General features: G+C 35.3%; 1 protein-coding gene across 9 annotated transcripts in view; it reads left to right on the forward strand.

Annotated features, from left to right (window-relative positions):
* The window catches only part of INPP4B (inositol polyphosphate-4-phosphatase type II B), a 759315-nt gene that overhangs the window by 341441 nt on the left and 392535 nt on the right, over positions 1–25339 (forward strand). For 7 of the 9 annotated variants that reach the window (XM_042935413.1, XM_042935409.1, XM_042935410.1 and 4 more), the window contains exons 2-3: positions 19535–19634; positions 20009–20193. The exons of the other annotated variants lie outside the window; for them this stretch is intronic. The gene's annotated coding sequence lies outside the window, so the exon portion shown is untranslated. The remainder of the gene's footprint in view (positions 1–19534; positions 19635–20008; positions 20194–25339) is intronic. 9 annotated transcript variants of the gene reach the window in all.

Genomic DNA, 25339 nt, shown 5'->3' on the forward strand with positions numbered 1-25339 from the left:
AAAGTAAGGCAAAAAAAAAGTCTCACCTTATTAGTTATAGATCTATTTTATTCTGATTACATAGCTATACATTTTTTTTATTTTTTTATTTTATTTTATTTTTTTTTAATTTTTTTTTTCAACGTTTTTTATTTATTTTTGGGACAGAGAGAGACAGAGCATGAACGGGGGAGGGGCAGAGAGAGAGGGAGACACAGAATCGGAAACAGGCTCCAGGCTCCAAGCCATCAGCCCAGAGCCTGACGTGGGGCTCGAACTCACGGACCGCGAGATCGTGACCTGGCTGAAGTCGGGCGCTTAACCGACTGCGCCACCCAGGCGCCCCAACTATACATTTTTTTTAATGCAGATATCCCTTGTTCTTCCTTTTTTCTTTCTTTCTTTCTTTCTTTCTTTCTTTCTTTCTTTCTTTCTTTCTTTCTTTCTTTCTTTCTTTCTTTCTTTCTTTCTTTCTCTTTCTTTCTCTTTCTTTCTCTCTGCTACTTACCAGTTTGTAACTCTATATGTCCAAAGAGTAACAGTGAATCTACATTGTCTTAATTTGTTTTATATATATCAGTCTTAAAGTGATATTTTACATAATTATATTACATGTTGAAAGGTAATTCTGTTGATAGGAAAGTCATTGTTCTGATAAAAGTAGAGCTTAATTATCTTCTATAAGGACTGAGGCAGATATGTGGATATTTCAAAGTATGAATAATCTAGTAATTTACACATTATGTTTGGCATAGTTGATATTAAAACACAATGAACAGAATACATGGGAATATATTTGCTGAAAATATGACAATTAATATCTTTATTACATAAAGGATTTATCAAAAACAATAGGAAAAACAGTGGCTTATTAAGGATGTAACAGTGGTTTACAGAAAATATAGCCAATTAAAAATATGCAAATTAAAATCCTCATACACTAATAGTAAAAATGTAAATAGGAACAACCACTTGGAAATCTGTTTGACCAAAGCTACTGAAGATGAGCACATGTGTACCCCATGACCCCATATTTCTCCTACCATGTACACCTAACAAATGTGCATTTATATATTTGCTGAAAGACTTTATAAGAATGTTCAAAGTAGCACTATCTAGTATTCACTATAGCCAGAAAGTAGAAATTCTTCAAATACTCATTAACAATAGAATGCATATATATATACCTTTTGGTATACTCATGCAATGGAGTAATCTAAAGAAATGTGAATAAGCATTCAAGGAAATGGATGAATATCTAAAAAATAATAATATTGAGCAAAATTAGCCAGACACTAATAAAGAATATATATTTATATGATTCTACTTGTATAAAGTTCAAAAGTGGCAAAACTGGACTTCTGCTTCAAAATAGAAGGTAGTAAGTCGCGGGAGGCCAACAAACCTGCTGACAGAACTATAAAATCTGGTTAAATTACAAAAATCATATCTTCAAAGATACCTGAAAGCTATGGAACCAATACATCCTAGACACGCTAAAAGTCCAGTGATAAAAGCATTTTCCAAGTGAGCTGACGATGGCAGATGTTTGTTTCCCTGTGGAATTTTCCTATGTGATCTGGACGATGAGGGTCAAAGGTTTATCCAAGAAAAGCACTTCTCCAACAAGGTTTTAGTGGTCACTGGCATAGAAGTAACAAAATTAGAGAAATTAGGGACTTCACATGCACAGCTGGTTTATTGTGTAGTATTTTTTGAGGCTTTGACTGAAACTAAGATTCTCAACTGAAAACCTCTGGAAGTGAAATTATTGTCACCTCATACACAATTAAAACCAGTTGAAAACCCTATTGGTAAAATGATAATGGTGAGTTGACAACGAGAAGTTATAAGAATGCTTTTTCTATGGACACTTAAGAGTTTTGCAGTCAGAGAATCCAGGCTAGCCACAGGCAATTGGAAGCTACTGGAAAACCAAAATCAGAGAATTTTTTTTTTGAGAGGCTCAAATACCAACTTGTTATTCTGCCTTTTCAAACATTAATGCTGAATTCAAATTATCCCTGATTTGTTTCATTATGAACAAAATAAAGTACTTAGTGTGTATAACTATGTAGGGAAACTGGCATTCCATTACATCCGTAATGGCACTGTACATCAATACAACTGTTATGGAAATAATTTGGAGATATATCTATATCTAGCTATTGAATTGATATAGATGTAGTCTTAAAACAGACTCAAGAATACTACTTTTTCAGTACTACATTGGACTTTTGTTGAATATTAGTCATTAAGATGCCTCTGATATAAGAATTCTTCTATCCATGACAGAATAATTGTATTTCAAGTTATTGTTCTACTGTAAGCAGCTATCAAATTGGACAAAGTATAGCAAATGACAGTCCACTGTTATTGAGCAACATACAGTGCAAAAACTTGATACTTGTAAAAAGGAAAAAAAGTGTGAGGTGAGCCTCACATTCTTTCAATATTTCTGAGTTGGAGCCGGCAGGAATTCTAAGCAGAGAGTGGAGATCTCCTGGAGAAGAGAAGGCAAACATGAGCTGAGGCTGAGGTTTCTGATGCAAGGGTAAGGCTGAGAATAGAATATAGATACCAGAAATTGTGCGGTGTTAGAGGAAATTATTGTTTAGTCATCTGTAGTAGAATAACATTGGTGAGCACTTCAATCAGTTGAAACCCCAAAAAGATTATACTTTGGAAGCAAGGGCCATACCATAGAATAAGAGCTACACCCTAGGTTTAAAACAAAATCAAAATAAATCTTCCCTAAAAAAGGTAAAAAACAAAGGGAGGGTCCTCCAGTAGATTATCTGCTTGTCAAAACTAAACTTAATATGTAAAGGAAAACACCATAGCGAAGACTCCTTTCAATGTAAAATCTGCAATGGCTAGCATAAAACAAAACAAAATGAAAATTATGAATTATGTGATGAAAGAAGAAAATGCTTCCTAGAATCAAAAGATAAAGTAGTCAACAAAAAACAGAAACCTAGATGGCCAAGATGTTGAAAAATAAAATACTAAAACCAGCTCATCACAGATTATTTATATTAACTATATTATTTCATTTTGTTTTTTTATTTAAAAATTTTATTAATGTTTATATTTGAGATAGAGACAAAGTGTGAGTGGGGGAGGGGTAGAGAGAAAGGAAGACAGAATCAGAAGCAGGCTCCAGGCTCCGAGCTGTCAGCACAGAGCCTGACGCGGGGCTTGAACTCACAAAACCATGAGATCATGACCTGAGCCAAATTTGGACACTCAACCAACTGAGCTACCCAGGTGCCCCTATTTTATTTTATTTTTAAAATTTATTTATTTATTTTGAGAGACAGAGAGAAGGAGAGGAAGAGAGAGAGCAGGGGAGAGAGAAGGAGAGAGAATCCTAAGCAGGCTCTGCACTGTCAGTGAGGAGCCTGATCTGGGGCTCGAACCCATGAACCATGAGATCATGATCTGAGCTAGGAGTCTGCTTAACTGACTGAGCTACCCAGGTTCCCCAACATTAACTATTTTAAATAGCATGTTTTATATATATGTTCATGAGTTTAAAGCATCTATAGAAAAAGTGAGTGAGCAAATAAAGAATCATACAGAAATTCTAGAACTCAAAAGAATTACAAATCTGAACTTTAAATGTATCACTGGATGGGATTAATAGCAGGTTGAAATTGCAAAATGAAGGGTAAGTCAGCATGACAGGTCAACAGAAATTACCCAAATTGAAGAACAAAGAAAAAGAAGGGTTTTTTTGGTTTTGTTTTGTTTTGTTTTGTGTTTTTAAATAAACACAATCTCAGTTACATGCAAAGTAATGTCAAAAGGTCTATGTGAAAATAGAGTCCCAGAAAAAGAGGGGAAAAGATTGGGCCAATAAAATGTTGAAATAAATAATGATCAAAAACTTCCAAAATTTGCTGAAAATAATACCAACTACAGAACCAAGACACTCAAAAAACCACAAGTAGCTTGGTATAAGAGAAATCACCTCTAGTCATGTAGCTAAGCTGCTGAAAACCAAAGATAAAGAAAAAAAAATATTGGGAGCAGCCAGAGAGAAAGTGCACATTACACACAGGAGAACCATAACACAAATTATGGATGATTTTTTTTAATCAGAAACAATAGCAGCTAGAAAACAATAGAACAATGTCCTTAAAGTTTTAGAAAGAAAACAAAAATTAAATCAGAATTCTATATTCAAAGAACATATGCAACAAAATTGAGGATAAAATCACATTTCTCATTTTGAGGGAATTCTGTCTGCAGAGTTGCATACAAGAAAAATTAAAGTAAGTTTTACTGGCTGAAGGGAAATGATGCCACATAGGGACTTTTGTCAACAGGAAAGAATGAACATTTCTAGAAACCATAAATATGTTGGTAAATATGAAAGCCTACATTTTATCTTTTTATTATTTTCTTTAACTGAAGACTATTTAGCACAACAATAATATATTCTGGGGACAATATTTATAAGATATGACAGCAAAAGCACAAAGAAAGGGGGACAAATGGGATTATGCATGTCTTTTTTTGAATTTTTTAATGTTTATTTTTGAGAGAGACAGAGACAGAGCATGAGTGGGGAGGGGCAGAGAGGGGGAGACACAGAATCTGAATCAGGCTCCAGACTCTGAGCTGTCAGCACAGAGCCTGACATGGGGCTCGAACTCCTCTACCCCAAGATCATGACCTGAGCCGCAGTCGGATGCTCAACCGACTGAGCCAACCAGGTGCCCCCAGATTATGAATTTCTTACATTTTACCTGAAATGATACAATAATAGAGTATGATAAATTAAGGGTGTAAATTAGAGCATTTAAAGACACCATTTAAAAACATTATACAAAGAGTTATAAAAAATTAACAAAAATGCAACAGAATAAAATAAAATATATGCCATCTATAAGGGATGAACTCTTAATATAAAGACACCATATATGTTGAAATAAAAGGATGGGAAGATATGTAACATGCCAACAATAATCAGAAATTTTAATGCTGATGTAGCTATATTGGAATCAGACAAAGTAACTTCAAGCCTAGAATTATTACTTAAAAAGAAGAAATGTTTCATAATGACAAAAAGGTCAATATATATGATGATATAACTATTCTATACATGTATACACCTGAACAACAGAGCATAAAATGCATGAAGCAAAAATTGGCAAGATTCAAGGAAGAATACACAAATGCTTAGTCATTGTTAGTATTTTTATATCCCCTTTCAGGAATTGATAGAACCACTAGACAAAAAATCAATCAATCAATCAGTAAGTCTATGATAAACTTGAAAACACCATCAACTTGATCTAACTTATATTTGTAGAATACCATTCCTGCCATCTGCAGAACACTTCTCCAGTACTTATGGAGTACTCACTAACATAGACCAATGATGGGCCATAAAAGGAGTTTCAAAGGTTTCAAAAGACTGACCTTTTATACAATAGTTTCTCTGATCACAATAGGTACAATATAATTAAATTAGAAAAAAAAAAAACACATAAGAAATCTTAAAACTCACCAAATATTGGGAATTAAGTAGCACATATCTGAGTAAGTTATGGTACAAAGAAGAATCTCCAAGGAAAACCAGAAATACTTTATTTTAAGTAAAAATTAAACCCAACATATTAACATTTGTAGGATACAGCTTAGAGCAGTATTTAGAAATAAATGAATGCTTTTAATGTTTATATTATAATAGAAGAAACACTTCAAATTAGTAACCTAAATTTTCACATTAAGAAGCTTAAAAAGGGAGGGGTGCCTGGCTCAGTTGGTTAACAGTCCCCCGGACTTTCCAGAGCCAAGGTGGGCTCTTTGCTGACAGCTCAGAGCCTGTTTGGGATTTTCTCTCTTCCTCTCTCTCCGCCCCTCCCCCACTCACATATGCACTCTCTCTTTCTCTCTCTCAAAATAAAAAAAGTAAACAGTCTTAAAAAAAAAAAAAAAAGCTAACCAAAGGAGAGAAAATTAAAACCAAGGTTGAAGAAAAGAAATAATAAGTCAGGAAATCAATGAAATAAAAAGAGACAAAAAGTTAAAGGGCTAGGAATGTTTTTTTCCAAAGGATTAATCAAATTGATAAACCTCTAACAAGACTGATCAAGAAAAGAGAAGTGCAAATTACAAATATTGGATTTGAAAGACAGGATAATAATACACATCCTAAAGATATTAAGAAAAATATAAAAGAACGTTACAAAAAGTGGGAAATTTTAAATAAAATGGAGGATTTCCTTAAAGATCAAGTGTTATTTAAAGCACCTGGATGACTAAGTTGGTTGAGGGTCCAACTGTTGATTCTGGCTCGGGTCACGATCCCAGGGTTGTGGGATAGAGCCCCGTATTGGGTTCTGCACTGAGCATGGAGTGTGCTTAAGGTTCTCGGTCTCTCTCTCTCTGCCTCTTTCCCCATCTTGGGCTTTCTCTCTCTAAAAAGAAAAAAAAAAAAAGATACATTTTGGATGCATTATTTATAAAAGCATTCCCCAAAATAAAATATTCAGGGATTTTTAATAAAATATGTATAAGACTTCTGGAATGAAAATTATAAAATTTTGTTTACAGAATTTAAAGAAAATCTTTAAACTATATTTATAGATTAAAGAACTCAATTAAGTCTTTTCTCCCAAAACTGCTCTATAAATTAAATGCAATCCCAATTAAAATCCCAGAAGCCTTCTTTGGAGGTAGAAATTGACAAATTGATACTAAAATTATATGGAAATACACAAGACCTAGAATAGACAAAACCTCTTGAAACAGAACAAAGTTGGGGGATTTATGGTCCCTAATTTTAAGATGTACTATAATGTTATTAAGTTCCAGACAGCATCTAGTGGCATACATTTAGACAAATAGGTCAATAGATAAAATAGAATGTCCAGAAATAGACCTACATGTAACAGTCAATTAATTTTTGATATAGGTGCCAAGGCAATCATTTAGAAAATTCTTTGCAATAAATGTTGTTGGAAATGGATAAATTTAGGTAATAGAATGACACCAGCTCTTACTCTCACTAGATGGGCTATATTCTAGATAAACCTTCTAAAGGCAAACAAAGTAGACTTGTCTCATGAACTTGTTCAGGAAACGATTTCTAATATATGCTAAAAAAAAAACCACACAAGCTATAAAAAGAAAAACAGATAATTGGATTTTAAAAATGTGTACAATGTATTCTATTTGAAAAATACCATTAGGAAAATGAAATGGCAAGTCACATATAGGAAGAAAATATTCATGACAAAAAAGTATTCCAACAAAAATATATTTGATAAGAGATTATATCCAGAATATAAACACTGCTATCACATAATAATGAAAAGACAAATTTCCCAGTGAAAAATAGGGAAAAGGTTGGAATAGTTTCAAATGAACAAATAACAAATGGGTTATGAACATAGAAAATGCTTAAAATTATAAGTTATCAGGAAAATGCAAATTAAAGCCACATTTATCACTACATATGGATTGAATATCTAATACTAGAAAGATGAATAACACCAAATGTTGGTAAGAATGTGAAATAATTGGACTTCTCCTACTTTGCTGGTGGGAGCATGAAATGATACAATCCCTTTGGAAGTTCCAAAATTTTGGTGGCTCATGGGAATAAAAGTTTATTTCTTCTTTCCATACAAATTGCAATCTGACCATTCTTGATAGGTAGAAGGCCTTCAAATATATGGTAATGTAGGGAAACAAGATCTTTCCTTTTGTGGGGAAGAACAAGGAGGAGAGTATGGGAGAATTATTAGGCCCAGTCTGTAATACATGTACAAAGCATCTATCTACATGCTGTCAACCAGATCTCAGTCATGTGGCCATGCGTAATTGCACAGAAGGCTGGGAAGTGTAGTCTAGGTGTGTGCATACAAACAAAGGGAAAATAATTCAGTGAATGGCTAGCCATTGCCAGCCTTATTCACACTGCTGTTTAGTTGTGGATAGATGTGGGAGGCAATTTGTATAATCAAGAAGAACACTAGTTCGGGAGTGTAATTGTTAGCTCTAGTAGTAAATGCATGTTACCTTGGACAAGAAATCTAAAATATAGTGGGTTAAGAGCATGGGTTTAGAATCAGACAGATCCATTCAAATCTCAATTCCTTAACCTAGCTAAGTCTCCAATTAAACCAGATCATACAGTGGACATTGAAAAATAGGAAGTTACTGATATATTTGCTAGTTCTTAGAGATTTACTTTTTTCTTTTATAAAATAGAAATCATGTTACCTACTCTTACCCATTCTAGGACTGTCTTGAAGATCAAATTAGGTAATGTCTTATATTATGAAAAATAAATTATTTTCCTTCTCAAATGATGAAGGAGTATTAATCTTTGTGATGTTTATGAAAACTCAGATTTTGGAAAACAAATCTCCCTTTTTTTTGTTGTTTTTTTTTTTGTTTGTTTGTTTTGTTTTGTTTTTTTACAAATCTCCCTTTGAATGAATGTTATACATTGGGTTTTTGTAGTTCAGAGATATAGACTATCAGTCTAAAAGTTAAATACCTGAGGGGTGCCAGGGTGGCTCAGTTGGTTAAGCATCTGACTTCAGCTCCGGTCATGGTCTCATGGTTTGCGAGTTCAAGCTCTGTGTAGGGCTCTGTGCTGACAGCTCAGAGCCTGGAGCCTGCTTCAGATCCTGTGCCTCCCTCTCTCTCTGCCCCTCCCCTGCTCTCCCTGCCCCCTCTCTCTCTCAAAAATCAATAAACACCGGGGCGCCTGGGTGGCTCAGTGGGTTAAGCGGCCGACTTCGGCTCAGGTCATGATCTCATGGTCCGTGAGTTCCAGCCCCGCGTCGGGCTCTGTGCTGACAGCTCAGAGCCTGGAGCCTGTTTCAGAGTCTGTGTCTCCCTCTCTCTGACCCTCCGCCGTTCATGCTCTCTCTCTCTGTCTCAAAAATAAATAAACGTTAAAAAATTAAAAAATAATAAATAAATAAACATTAAAAAAATTAAAAGTTAAATACAGGTTTTTTGTTTTGTTTTCTTTCTAAATGAGACAATCCCCACTCCAGTGAGGTGCTCCCGAAAACATTTAAATGAAGATTGAGACTATGCCTGGATTTTTACTGCTTTGCTCTCTCTGACTTGAGTTCACAGTCTCCTCTATCAAAGTAATGTAGTATCTCCCTTAGTGTCAAGTTAAAAAATGTATGTGTTTATGACTTCTCTGAAGTCTCCTATAAAGGAGCAGACTAATTTCTTGAAATCTCATACAGAACAAAGATTCTCTGATAGGCAGGCAAGTATCTCTGCTTTAGTACCCCAAATTACAAATTAACATTCTGATAACTTCAGTTCCCCCTTGATTGCTAATTCTTTTTACAGTAGAAATCACTATTAATCAACAACTAAATATAAGACCCCTAAATTGCAATTGTTTCCATAATATCTGAACAAAGAGACCTTTTCCTTCTTTTCCTTTTTCTTTTTTTTTTCTTTTTTTGAATGTTTATTTATTTTTGATAGAGTGAGAGAGACAGAGAGTGAGCAGGGGAGGGGCAGAGAGGGAGGGAGACATAGGATCTGAAGCAGGCTCCAAGCTCTGAACTGTCAGCACAGAGCCCAATGCAGGGCTCGAATCTATGAAACACAAGATCATGACCTGAGCCAAAGTTGGACACTTAGCTGATAGAGCCACCCAGATGCCCCAAAGATGCCTTTTTCTAAGGAATTCTTTAATTTACTGATGTTTTTATCTTATGAAATTAGTTATCAGTTATTGTTAAATTGGTTTTTAAAAATATTCTGGAATAGGGGCACCTGGGTGGTTCATTTGGTTGGGCAGCTGACTTTGGCTCAGGTCATGATCTTACAGCTCATGAGTTCAAGCCCCCTGTCAGGCTCTGTGCTGACAGTTCAGAGCCTGGAACCTGCTCCAGATTCTGTGTCTCACTCTCTCTCTCTGCCCTCCCCCACTCACACTCTGTCTCTCTCTAATGTTGAATAAATAAACATTAAAAATATTTTATAATATTCTGGAATTTAATTGGTGATATACTTTGGGTCTTCTAATTCTAGTGTTTGATTGCCAGTGGATGTGTTAAGGCATAATTATTAGAAGTTGTGACTTTCAACTGTAAAGATAGACTATATCTAAGATTTCTTTTAATAATTGTTTGTGGCTTACTTCTTCATAAATTTGATAAATTCTTATGTAATGTCTCTATATTGCCAGAATGAATTTCTATTGAATTCTATGAATTTCTAATTGGTATTAATAAAATACTGATAATCTTACTTAAAGCACATCTTTTTGCCCTAGTACTCTGAAACTTGTTGAACAAATCTATATTACATTGGTAAATTATATTGATTTTTAAGCTGCTCTTTTTTATGTTGCAATTATTTATCAGCTTCTGTTTCCACATTAGAAAAAACTTTCCATTTTAATCTGACTGTATATGGCAGCCCTCATACATCACTCACCTGATGGCTTTAGGTGCTGTTTTCTGGCTCTTTTTAAGTTTGAAGTACTTTTCTTAAGGTACAGTGATAAGAACTATACATGATGTTCTAGGATGGGAAAAAATTTCCAGTATTTTTACTGTAACCCTGTTATGATGCCCAAAGTTCTCTCATTCTTATTAACTGCTCCATCACTAAGATTCATATTCCCAAGAGAAATAGTCTAGAGATTCCCAGATTGCATCATGGCTCTGTTAAAGCCCTGGATTCTATGAGTAAAAGTCATATTTTTGGTACCACATTTTCCTTTGGTATCCAAGGAGCAATAATCTTGAGTCCCCATTCTATTCAAGAAATTTTGGTCTCCCTCCAAGAATTTCTAAGAATCACTAGTGAGTATTCCTGAATTTTACAAATAAATTCAGGTTGTTGCTCATCACTTTAGAGCATGTGTCCTTCCCCACTGCCTGTAATCATATAGTTATATTAATTCTGTGTTAGCTCCTTACTTTTCAGTTTGATCCAAAATATGTGCATGGCATTACATTAGTCTATAAACTACAGACTTCAAGTCTACAAACTTGACTAGGACCTAGGGAAATCATGATGCACATGTCTTTATATACATATTTAATTTTAGTATAGTTAACACACAATGTTACATTAGTTTCAGGGTGTACAATTTAGTGATTTGACAAGTTTATATATTATTCTATGTTCATAACAAATATAGGTACCATCTGTTCCATTACACCTCTATTACAATATCACTGATTGTATTCCTTTTATTTTTATTTTTTGAAAGAGAGAGAGAGAGAGAGAGAGAGAGCGCGCGCGCGCACGTGAGCACGCAAGCCAGGCAGGGGCAGAGGGAGAGGGAAAGAATCTCAAGCAGACTCTATGCACAGCATGGAGCCTGATGCAGGGCTTGATCTCAGGACCTTAAGATCATGACCTGAGATGAAATCAAAAGTCATATGCTCATCTGACTGAGCCACCCTAGCATCCAACACTGACTATATTCCTTGTGCTCTGCCTTTTATTCTAATGACTTACTCATCTCATAACTGGAGGCCTGTGTCTACACTCTCTCCTTCACCCATTTTGTCCAACTGCCCAGCCGCTCCCCTCTGACAACCATCAGTTTGTTCTCTGTATTTATAGTGCTGCCTTTGCTTTTTGTTTACTTTTAAAAATTCCAGTTATGAATAGAATCATATGGTATTTGTCTTTCTCAGTTTGACTTTTTTCACTTAGTATAGTACTGTGTAGGTCCATCCATGTTGTCTCAAATGACACAATTTCACACTTCCTTTATAGCTTATCTTCATATATTGATGGACACTTAGGTTGCTTCCATGTGTTGGCTATATTAAATAATGCTACAATAAACATAGGGTTGCACATGTCTTTATGAGTTAGTGTTTTCATTTTCCCTGGGTAAACACCCAATAGTGGAATTATTGGATCATATGGTATTTCTATTTTTAATTTTTTGAGGAAACTTCATACTGTTTTACACAGTGCTGTACTAATTTACATTCTCACTAACAGTGCATGAGTGTTGTTTCTTATCTTCTTGATTGTGTCCATTCTAACAGGATGAGGTGACATCTCATTGTGGTTTTGATTTGCATTTCCCAGATGATTAGTGATATTGAGCATTTTTTCATGTGTCTGTTGACCATCCAAATGTGTTCTTTGGAAATATGTCTATTCAGGTCCTCTACCCATTTTTAATTTGGTTGTTTATCTTCTTGGTGTTGAGTTGTATCAGTTCTTTATACATTTTAGATATTAACCCTTTATCAGGTATATCATTTGCAAATATCTTCTCCAATTCAGTAGGTTCTCCCATTAGTTTTGTTGATTATTTCCTTTTGTGTGCAAAAGCTTTTTATTTTTGATGTAGTCCTAATAGTTTAATTTTACTTTTGTTTCCTTTGCCTTCAGAAACATATCTAGAAAAATGTCGCTATGGCTTATGTCAGAAAAATTGCTGCCTGTGTTCCCTTGTAGGATTTTTGTGTTTTCAGGTGTCATATTTAAGCCTTTAATCCATTTTGATTTTATTTTTGTGTATGGTGTTAAAAGTGGTTCAGTTTCATTCTTTTACATGTAGTTGTCCCGTTTTCCCAGCACCATTTATTGAAAGGATTATCTTTTTCCATTGTATATTCTTGCCTCTTTTGTCAGTGAGATAAATTGAAGAAAGAATCATGGTTTTATTTCTGGGGTCTCTATTTTGTTTTGTTGATCTATGATCTATGTGTCTGTTTTTGTGCCAGTACCATACTGTTTTGATTCTTCAGGTTTGTAGTATATCTTGAAATCCAGAATTATAATACTTTCAGCTTTGTTCTTTCTCAGGGTTTATTTGGTTATTTGAGGTCTTCATACAAATTTTGGTATCATTTGCTCTATTTTGTGAAAAATACTATTGGTATTCTCATAGGGATTACATTGGATATATAGGTTGCTTGGGTAATATGAAGATTTTGACAATATTAATTCTTCTAATCCATGAGCGTAGAATATCTTTACATTTGCTTGTATCATCTTCAGTTTGTTTTATTAATGTTTATAGTTTTCAGAATACAGGTCTCTTGCCTCTTTGGTTAAATTTATTCCTAGGTATTTTATTCTTTTTGGTGCAATTTTAAATGAGATGGTCTTTCTTTCTTTCTTTCCTTTTTTATCATGGAGAAATAATTTTATTTTGCATATTTTACCTTTGTTTCATTTATTTTACCATGCACTTACATTAATTTTGTGTTTTAAGATGTATGATTTTTAAAAGAAAATGGTTTCTGTAAAGAAAAACCTATATATTTTTAGAGGTTTTTAAAGGTTCCTGGAAGAACAAATATTGTTAAAATGTCAATACTTCCAAAAACAGTCTATACATTCAATGTAATCCCAATCAAAATTGCACCACCATTCTTCTCAAAGCTAGAACAAACAATCCTAAATTTTATATGGAACCACAAAGACCCCAAATAGTAATTTTGAAAAAGAAAAGCAAAGTGGGAGGTATCAGAATCCTGGACTTTAGCCTCTAAACAAAGTTGTAACCATCAAGACAGTATGGTATCAGCAAAAAACAGACACATAGACCAATGGAATAGAATAGAGAACCCAGAATTAGACCCAAAAGTGTATGGCCAACTAATTTTTGACAAAGCAGGAAAGAGTATCCAATGGAAAAAGACAGTCTCTTTAACAAATAGTGCTGGGAAAACTGGACAGCAAAATGCAGAAGAATGAAACTGGATCACTTTTTTATACCATACACAAAAACAAACTCAAAATAGATGAAAGACCTAAATGTGAGACAAGAAACCATCAAAACCCTAGAGGAAAAAACAGGCAACAACCTCTTTGACCTCAACCACAGCAGCTTCTTACTTGACACGTGTCTGAAAGCAAGGGAAATAAATGCAAAAATGAACTATTGGGGTCTCATCAAGATAAAAAGCTTCTGCACTGCAAAGGAACCAATCAACAAAACTAAAAGGCGGCTGAAAGAATGGGAGAAGATATTTGCTAATGACATATCAGACATATTAGATAAAGGATTAGTATCCAAAATCTGTAAAGAGTTTACCAAACTCAACACCTGGAAAACAAATAATCCAGTGAAGAAATGGGCAGAAGACATGAATAGACACTTTTCCAAAGAAGACATCCAGATGGTCAACAGACACATGAAAAGATGCTCAACATCACTCATCATCAGGGAAATACAAATCAAAACCACACTGAAATACTACCTCATACCTGTCAGAATTGGCTACAATTAAAAACTCAGACAAACACAGATATTGGCGAGGATGTGGAGAAACGGGAATCCTCTTGCACTGTTGGTGCGAATGCACACTGGTGCAGTAGCTCTGGAAAACAGTGTGGAGTTTCCTCAAAAAATTAAAAATAGAACTACCATATGATCCAGCAATAGCACTACTAGGAATTCATCCAAAAGATACAGGAGTGTTGATTCATATGGACACTTGTACCCCAATGTTTATAGCAGCACTTGCAACAATAGCCAAATCATAGAAAGAGCCCAAATGTCCATCAACTGATGATCGGATAAAGAAGATGTGGTTTATATATACAATGGAATACTACTTGGCGATGAGAAAGAATGAAATCCTGCTATTTGCAACAATGTGGATGGAACTGAAGGGTGTTATACTAAGTGAAATAAGTCAGTCAGAAAGAGACAGATATCATATGTTTTGACTCATATGTGGAACTTGAGAAACTTAACAGAAGACCATGGGGTAAGGGAAGGGGAAAAATAGTTTCAAGCAAAGAGGGAAGCAAACCCATAAGAGATTCCTAAATACAGAGAACAAACTGAGGGTTGATAGGAGGTGGCAGGGAAGAGGGGAAAATGGGTGATGAACGTTGAGGAGGGCACTTGTTGGGATAAGCACTGGGTGTTGCATATAAGCAATGAATCATGGGAATCTACCCCTGAAACCAAGAGCACACTTAGCTAACTTGACCAAAAATTATGTTTAAAAAAAATAAACGAATAAACAAAAAAATTTTTTATCAGGTATATTGCTTATCTCTGTTTCATTTAATTATTTTTCCAAGATTATTTCTTGTTCTTTCTTTTGGAGTACGTTCCTCTGTCTCCCTATTCTGCTTGACTTTTTGTGTTTGTTTCTATGGATTAGGCAAAACAGCTACTTTTCCTAAAGTTGAAGGAGTGGTCTTTCATAATGGGTGTCCCACTATGCAGACTGTATGCTTGGTGACTTTTGCTGGCTCACTATGAGCTGGACCTTGCTGTAGTCTGGGCTTTTCAGGTAGTGGGCAGAGAGCATTCCTACAGTTCCTTGGCTCTTTTAAACTTCAGCTTTTTTTTTTGTTTTTTTTCTGTGTCTTAGTGTGGCTAGGACCAGTGTGGGTTGTGGACTCTGAGCTTGCTAAAGTGGCAAGATTTCTGTGATGATCTGATCAGCCATTTATGGCATTGGGACCCACTAACTATAATGTTCAAACCTGCCCCTTAGTGTGTCCAGCCCTGCTCTGGTCTGGGCTTTTTAGGAGGAGTGAGGGAGAGCATTCCCATAGCTCCTCAGCCCTTTCAAATTCTGGCTTCATTTTCTGTGCCCCAGCATGGGTAGAGATGGTGTGGGTTTGTGGACCTGGGGCTGCTGAAGTTGCAAGCTCACTGAGACAACTGGACTTGCCCACTTATGGTGTCCAGACCTGGCTCAGATCTTAGCTTTTAAAGTGGAATGGGAATGTAAACCCAGTGGTTCTACAGTCCCTCTGACCTGAAGAACCTGCCTGCAGCTCCCCTGCCAATTGGCAGCGTTCTAGTGTTCTCTTTTATATGCTAGTTGCTCTTTTAAACCTTGGCTTTTTTTTTTTTTCTGTACTGTCCCCCACCCCCCATGCTATTCACAACATCAGGGGTGGGGGAGGGGTTCCTTTGTTATGTATCTTCATCTCTCTTGCTGTTCTCTTGGTTTCTCTTTATCTGTTCTATCTTTCGTTGTTCAGTAGCTGTTTGGTCAGACCTCTGTTCTTCTTCAGGAGAAACTATTCTATTAATAGGTGCAATTTGGTGCATTCTGTTAAGGAGGTGAGTTCAGAGTTTTCCTATGTCACTGGCTTGAACCGGAACCTCTTCTGCCTGTTTTTTTTTTTTTTTTTTTTAAATGAGAGTGATTTGTCTCTGTTGTTCTCTTACACTTGGGTGGAAGGTTCAGATGAGGATTAAACAGTTTAATTTGCTTCTTAAATTGGTCCCTTTTGTTCTCTATTTTGTGTCGCACAGGTACCTATGGCTGCATCTGAGTATCTTCTTCCTTTTGATTTTGGTCCAGGAATTTGTTTTTCTAACATACTCTTCTGAAATTTTTGTTAGAGAGACTCCTGTAGTGAGAGATATGAAGTCATCTATCGCTGGATCTACCAAACACATCTCATATTCATGCAAATTTTAATTACCTTTACCTCCCTGAATAGGATAACTATCTCAGAGGTATTTTATCATATAATTAGACAACATCTAATCTAGGTTCAGAGCTCTATCATTATCCTCTTTGGATTTTATTTAGTATGTCTCCTCTAATTCGTTCTCTTAGAGTCCTAATACGTAGAAGTCTTGAAAATGTCTCTGTAGGGCCGTAGTGTGCTGAGAAACTGGCTCTCTAGAAAACAAAAGTCCAAATTTTTAGTGTTGGTCCATTTTCAAGGTATAAATACTCTCACCATGGCTAAATTCAGGCTAATAAGGGAATGCCACTAAATGCAGATTTGGGGGTCACCTCACGGACTGGATCAGCTGCTCTGGCACAGCATGGTTTCAGGGAACTTCAGTACCAGCCTTTCAGTCTACAATCATGGAGCCACACTGAAACTCAACCCAGTAATGTTCTGAATTTTTGACACTGATCTCTGCATCTCTGCTGCTCAAACATAACCCAAGCTTCTGAATCTCTTTATGGAACCATGTGGATTTTCAAGTCATGGTTTCCCTATTGCACACATTAAGAACTCTGTAAGAGCATGTATCTCAATAGCTTCCTAGGTCCCATCTCCTTTAGGAGAAGTCACTCTGGTCTCTTCTTAGTTCTTGACCCTCTTTGTTTGGCCTTGATCTATTGGACTTTAGTCAGCCCTATCTAATTTGGAAACAACTAAAGCAAAGATAAATAATAATGAGTGTTTTAAGGCACAGCCCTTGAATATATAAATGCTTAAAAACACTAACTTATATCATTAGATTTTTGTATAATCCACAAATTATAACTTGTATATTATTTTATTCTGCACTTCTGAAATGGTAGATTAGAAGTGCAGATAATGTGTGGTGTCTCCTCAAATCTTACCTTTCAAAGGAAGCAGCCTATCAGTTTATGTCTGTCCTTTTGTTTTGTTTTGTTTTGTTTTGACCTTAAATCCTAAGTGTTCTCTTTGTTGGACCATAATCATGAATTCACGGAGTCTGTAGCTGGCTCTTTTTCTTTGATATGTTCTTTAAAATGTGTTTTTATTTGTTTTGACATTTCTTAAAAAGTAATCTTACAAGTTGTTTGGGGGGAAACCATTTTATTCCCAGATATTACTGGATCTATTGGCTCTTTTGAGGGCTTTCCTGTCATCCTCACTCTGCCTGTCCTTCCATTTTTTGAAAGATGATTTTTAACAGGTGACAGTTTATGGCATTTGACTGGTAGTATGTCTTGCTTGTGCATGAAGCTATTCAAAAGAGCAAAATTTGAACGCTGTATTTTCTCAAAATTAATAGAGCTGGTTGAACTTTAAATAACAAAAATAGGTACCTTTTCTTTTCCAATATTATTGTTTTCCTATATTATACATGCCTGTAATTTTAATCTCCAGCATGCATTTTTTTTTCTGGGCTTGTAGTAAGGGACTTGGTAAGCAATCACTAGGATTCCTGTAGGCTATTGACTTTCTCTATTTTAATTTAAAATGATTTCCCAACTAATGCCCACATATTTCTGCCATCTGTCTTTTTCTCTAATACTTAACTATTTCTTTTGTTTCCTCACTCGTATGACAGTACTAAAGGTGATGTTACTGTGATGATGGTTACTTTGGAACTCACTCATAGTCATCTATTCTACTACTTCCTATGCACTAGGATACAAAAAATGAAATAGATAGATGTTCCCTTCTTGAGAAGTTTTATTTACTTTTCCCAGGAAATAGATCCTAGTCCTCTCTAAACTTTCCAGTGCTAAAATCATATGCCTATCAATGTATTTGAGGTAATTAAAACCACTGATCTCTTTGTGTTTTTGTCTAAAATGTGACTTAACAATTTTACCTCAGATTCAGTAGACTTAGTCATCTGTTTTCCCAAAGCTGATGAAATCAAATCATCTGGGAGCTTTTCAGAAATGCAAAATGCCCCAATTATACTGACTGAGACTCGAATCCCCGAGCAATTCTGGTACAACGTGTTTAAAAAGAACTTGTTTAATGTATAAATCAGTTCACCATTTCAATTATTCACTCAATAACACTTTAAGTTACAATGTGTGTAGTCAGAAAAAGTAAATTAATATAACAACATATAAATAAATAACCACATAACAAGCCACCATAACATAAATAATATGAGAGTTCCAAGGGGAGACAATATTCTTCCTGGCATATATATGACAAGGGTTTGTTGGGTTGGTAAAGTTCCAACAGGTAACCACCTAATGAAAGGTGCCTCCAGACAGAGGACATTTGCAGAAGCCACAAAACAAAAGCCATTTTAATAATGGCTGAGACAAAATCCACATAGAAAATATCCTGTACTCCAGCCTGAGGAGCATATGTATATTTTATCATATGACAGTGAAAATAACAACCCTAGAAATTCCCTTTTCTAATATGACTTTTGCCTTGAAGATGTTTCTGATAATTCCCACACAGAACTACATTTCTCCTGGGCCCCTGTTGTCTGTCCTCCCTAATGTGCGGGCAGGCTATAACCACATTCTGATTATCCTCTTGTCTTCAACTATTCTTGATGCCAAAGTCTTTATTACCAAATCATTTGTTTTACTTTCTTCATTATTTATGTATCTACCATTGGTATAGACAAATGTATGCAACATTCCTTGGACTAATTGAGCCTCATAAAATCTTCATAGTGGACTGTGATGGAGATGGTCAGCTGTCCATCAGAGATCTTGGTTCCATCCCAAGGTATAGAGTTATGACTGCTCAACCCACTTTCACCCAGGGGAATCATGTGACACTTCCAGACCTGGCCCATAAAAGGCTCTCATGTGATCATCATTGTCTCTTTGTCCTCATTTCCCTGTTGGATTTCCATATTCAGGGTGACTAAGCCACTTGCCTGCAAGATGATGGAGTCTCTTTCAGCATGAGTGCCTGAAGGACTTCATAAAACAGGCCTCCTTCCATGCCCTCCTCAGTCAAAAATTGGATCAATGAGATAATACAAACCAGACTGAGATTTCATGGATAGCTCTTACAAAAGCAAGCATTACCATAACTTATACAGGAACCCAGTATCTTTCAAATGAGTGAATTAAGGGAAAGGATTTTCAGTTAATATAGGCATAGGTTTTATCTTCACTTATGTCTACATGGTATTTCTGTGTTTTTTCAGGTGATGGCAACTCTTCTCTGTGAGATGGGGCATATGAATCTATAAGGTTCCAAGAGCAGAAAAAAATAACTGATGACAATCAGGATGCTAGCTAACAATGGTATATTTTTTATTTCAATACCACTGAATACTTCTTCTGTTCACTGGTTACTGGAAATCTTAAATACGAATGAGGCTACATTGCTCAACAGTTTTATTTTAATTTTACTTCTTTGTTTAGCTAATGACTTAGGGATTGTTATTAGAAGTCAAGTAATCAATCTTAGGAGTCTAAAACATCCCTAAAGGGACAGAGAGATTTGGATTTTATGGATTACAGAGGAATAAGTAGCAGAACCAGGACTTAGAATCTGTATTTCTAGACTCCCAGGTTTATACAGTTTTCACTATTCTGTTTTAGTTATCTGCTTCAAGAAAAACAAATCACAAGAGAAGTTTTCCTTTCCAAACACTAATGTCTGCATTTTGTATTAGGTTCCAAATTTGTTTCCAAACTATGGCCCAGTGTAACTTTGTTTTCCTCTGATGGGAGTCAAGGAAATGATGAGTTTGTGATCTCAAGAGAATGAAGAGACAGTGCCTCTGATTTAGCAATTCCTATCTCTGCTCTGGTGCAAAGGCTACCCAGAAGAATGGTAGACTGATGCAGAATCAAATTAGTAAGTATGCAGTAGATATAAGGGTCTTTTGAGCAGGGTTACTATGCAACGATTCCAAAGCACTGATATTGGGTGTTTAAAATGGAAGCATAAAGAATACTAAGATGTTGGAGATGCATTCAGGGGGGAAAAGGAAGCTTCAGAAATATATATTTTGACTCAGGATTAAAGAAGAACTTTCTAGCCATCAAAGCTATGAAGAAATAGAATATCTGATTTTCTTCCTGAGATAGTGAACTACTGAGCCCAGTATCATTGGCCATGACATCTTGGTCAGAGGTGATTTAAATGGCACATGTGGGATTGGACTCAGTGACATTTTTTCCACAATAATATTTACAGTCCCTTTCTAGCTTGAGATTCTGAGATATGTATGTAAAGTTTGCATTTAATGCTATGACCTACTGATGATACATTATTGGCCAGATTTTCTTCTCCTTCTCCTCCTCCTCCTCCCCCTCCTCCTCCTCCTCCTCCTCCTCCTCCTCTTCCTCCTCCTCCTCCTCCTCCTCCTCCTTCTTCTTCTTCTTCTTCTTCTTCTTCTTCTTCTTCTTCTTCTTCTCCTTCTCCTCCTCCTCCTCCTCCTCCTCCTCCTCCTCCTCCTCCTCCTCCTCCTCCTCCTCCTTCTTCTTCTTCTTCTTCTTCTTCTTCTTCTTCTTCTTCTTCTTCTTCATGTATCATTTTCTCTTTAGTAATACATGCTTTTTTTTAAGAAGTTGAAAATTCCTCAAAAAAGTTGAAAAAAGTAAAAATTGCACTGCAGGTTTCACCATCTGTATAATCAGGTTTCATGGCTGCCAATCAGCTAGTTTATAAGAATTCATCTGATAGCAATAGGGTGGGCTGGCTTTTCTATCAGGTATAGTGGGCACAGTGTCAATGACCTTCAATGCTTTTAGAGGCCCATTAAAATGTTTTAATTTCTTTTAAGAACTGAAGAAAAAAAGAATTTTTACTTTGAAAAAATTGTGCTACATAATATTATTATGTTTATCTGTATACCAATGTAGTCATAAGCTGTAATTACATGTGCACATCTACCTATCATCTATCTCTCTCTCTATCTACCTATCTATCTCTCTATCATCTATTTGCAGACAGAGAGAAAGAGAGAGGTTGTGTATGTGTGTGTGCACGTGCACATGCACCCACCCACGCATGATGGAAGAAGGGCTCATGAAGACAAAATTGTGTAGGACCCATTAAAGTCTTAATGAACAGAGGCCCAGGCATGGGGGCTTCCTGCTCAGAGTTTTTAGCCTACCCAAATCCAAAGGAGTACCACTCCACAACAAACCTCCAGTTCCTGCTTTTGGCACAGGCTCTACCACTCACATCACTGATGTGGGCCAGATGGTAGATCCTCTGCCCCCACTGTCTTGAGATCAGAAATGTCAACTCTTAGAATGGGTCTCCAGGTTCTGTGGATCACATGCTTCAGAACTGAAGCCTTGAATAACAGTATCTTATCAGAAAAGCCTCGGACACATGCTTCCACCCTAACTTATACCACATTAGGGATAATTTAGACTCTTAACACGTAAGGAAAAGCTGGAAGTGGATTTCTGGCCATCCATCCTGGTGATGTATGAACTTGTAAGGTGGGGCATTTCCCAAACATAGAAAATGTGTACCCAAGGTTCTGAACAGCCAAATCCACCATGCAAAAACTATTGCCAACACATTGCACATAGCTGCCAACTATTATAGCTAGCCTTTCTGGTTTGCATTGGTTTAGTTTTATTTAACAGTTAAAATGAAAGCTATAGCTTCAATTACTGAATGCTTATTGTATGATTGATACTATTAACACTATTTGAATTTTCTAATTTGATTTTTTTCTAATTTGATTTTTTACTTACAAATAACAGCACTTCGAGATAGGCAATATTATTCCTACATTTCCATTTTATAAATGAGGAACTGAAGCTTAAATAGGTGAAATAACTTGCTCATAGAGATAGTTAAGGATTAGAGAAGATGGGGTTTTACCTACTACACTATACCTGCTGTCTTACCTGCTACACTATACCTGTTATGTACAAAATATACAATTTTATTTTTTATTTATTTATTTTGAGAGAGGGAGGGAGGGAGAGAGAGAGAGAGAGAGAGAGAGAGCGAGCATGAGTGCCATAGGGGCAGAGAGAGAGGGAGGGAAAGAGAGAGAATCCCAAGGAGGCTCTGCACTGTCAGCACAGAGCCCGACATGGGGCTTGAACTCACAAACTGCATGATCATGACATGAGCCTAAACCAAGAGTCTGATGCCTGACTGACTGAGCCACCCAGGTACCCCCGAAATATACAACTTCAAAATGTTTTTAACGTTTGTTTATTTTTGAGAGACAGAGAGAGACAGAGCACGAGTGAGGGAGGAGCAGAGAGGGACAGACACACAGAATCTGAAGCAGGTTCCAGGCTCTGAGGTGTCAGCACAGGGCTCGAACTCACAAATTGTAAGATCATGACCTGAGCTGAAGTCAGATGCTTAGCCACCCAGGCAGCCCCTTTTTAAAAAAAAAAAGTTTTAACGTTTGTTTGTTTGTTTATTTATTTATTTGAGGGACAGAGACACAGCATGAGTGGGGGAGGAGCAGAGAGAGAGAGAGAGAGAGAGAGACAGAGTCTGAAGCACAAAATATACAACTTTAAAACATGCTTTTTACATTTAACATTTTTGCATAAGCCTTTTTAAACCTGAATTTTAAATTTCTTTTTAAAGATTATGTAATATTTCACCAAATTAATATTACATAACATTTTTTAGATTTCTCTTGCTTAATCTTTAGGCTATACATTTTTCTTTTTAAGTCATATTGTAGTAAGTCTTTGTGTATATAATTGTTTTCATATTTAGGATTATTTCTAAAAATAAATTATTGTAATTAAAAAGTAAATAAAATAAATTATTTCCATTCTATAAAAACACAGATTTAGAACTACTTGATCAGTAGTTCTAAAACATTTTTTTTGAGAAGCCAGCACCACACTTTTATTTACTTTATTGATGAAGAAAAAGGCTCATTAATTCTTCTATTCAACATTCATTACATTTATTGCATGCCTTCTAGGTACTTGGTATGGTACCTGTAATATCATGATGATGTGATAGTCACTTATCAAAAGGTTATTATGACTTAATGGTGTTAAAATCGGTGTAGCGCAAATAAGCATTTTATATTAATTATATATGGTAAGAATGTTTCCTAGATTTTCTGGGACAGGGTGGGAATACCTTTAGAGCTCATAAAGGTTGTAGGAAAGTGGCATTCAAGGCAATTTCAACATGGCATTAAGCATGAAATTTTTTTCTTTGCCAATTTTTTAGATGAAATATTGTCAACCATTGTCTTAATGGTTATTTCCTTGAGTCCTAATGTAAGGTTGAACGTTTTTCCATACGCTTGTTAATGAGTTGTTTCTTCACTGTGAAGTATCCTTTGATGTTTTGGTATTCAGTATATATATAGAGAGAGATAGATTTTGGTGCATTGTATTTGTTGCAAAATAATTTCAGATCTGCTTTGCTTTAATTTTTTTCTTTTAGCACTTATAAGCTTCATAAGTACAGTTGACCTCTTCAAAAACGCATGTAATTCATTCCATTTTTATTTTTTTATGTTGCATTTTATTTGTATTTAATTCCATGATACATCTGGAATTTACATCTATGTCTAATGGGACATATTTGATTTTATTCCAAAGTTAGGCAATTATCTCAACATTATTAAACAAATCCTTTCCTTCTCATTAATTTGTGGTGCTCATTTTATCATACACCAAATTTAGGTTTCCTTCCTATATTATGCATCCATAGAATCCTATGCCCATTTGTCTCAATTTCTACCATAATGAAAATTGTTATTAATTTTTTTCCATCAAACTTTCTGATAGCAGGAATTATGTTGTCCCTTTAAGGGACATAATGCTTGGTATATGACAGGCATTAAATATTTGTTGAATGAATGCATTAAGTAGGGTGTTTCTAGAACTGCTTATATTTTCCTAATTATAATTGCTTATTATTTCCTTATATTTTACTAACTTGTACATAATTTCTAGCCAATTCTGCCTGTGTTATATGTGTCACAACAATATATTGTATTATTAGAGCAAAACCTCCCTTTAATATTCATATTCAGAATTTTTGTTGGGTGCCTGGGTGACTCAGTCAGTTAAGTATAGGACTTTTGATTTCTGCTCAGGTCATGATCTCAGGGGTTTGTGAGTTTGAGCCCCGCATGAGGCTCTGTGCTATCAGGACAGAGCTTGCTTGGGATTCTCTCTTTCCCATTCTCTCTACCCCTCTCCCCACTCTCTATTTCTCAAAATAAATAAATAAACTTAAAAAAATACTTTTTGTTATGATTTATGACTCTTTCTTCAAATGAAATATAGAAAGTGTTCACAGGTTCCAAAATTATGTCCATTAGAATTTTGATTGGATTTATGCTAAAAATATAAATTAATTTGGGAAGGAGTGATATTAATCTTGTAAATACTTTCCTACTCATGCATTTGTTATAGTTCCTTATTTCTCTTTATAGCTTTTTATAATTTTCTTTACCTAATTATTCATAAGTAGGTTATTGATTTTGTTGTTACTGCTGTAGTGATTCAAGATTATTGATGCTATTGGGAATTGCATTCATTTATTTTGAAAATTTTACTTTGTTTATTGCTATTATGTGGAAAGTTATTGTTACAAATTCACCTTGCATCCTGAGACTTTTCTTGAATCATTTGATTAATTTTAACGGATTTTTTTGTAGTTTTTTAGTTAATGTGAATATCATATTGACAATAATTTCATTGTTTGCTAAATTCTACTTTGCCTTTAGAATAAGGGATGAGAATTGGGACAAAAGTAAGATTTTGAAAACTTGCTTTTGGAGGTAAAATTAAATTTCACATCTATTCTAGGGACAGTTAATTATTATAGATTTTAAAAACTATGTGTATATCAACTATGAAGCTTTTTTTTTAGATTTAATATTAGAGCATAGTTACATTGTATCTGGAAGACTCACTTTTGGACAGAACAGTGGATTGAAAAATTTCTCAAAGATTTGATTCTCTCCATTGGTACTAATTAGTGGTTATTTTCTGTGTATATTTAGATATTTGGACTATTAGTTTACATA

The sequence above is a fragment of the Panthera leo genome, chromosome B1 (assembly GCF_018350215.1).
Source record: "Panthera leo isolate Ple1 chromosome B1, P.leo_Ple1_pat1.1, whole genome shotgun sequence".
Lineage (NCBI taxonomy): Eukaryota > Metazoa > Chordata > Mammalia > Carnivora > Felidae > Panthera > Panthera leo.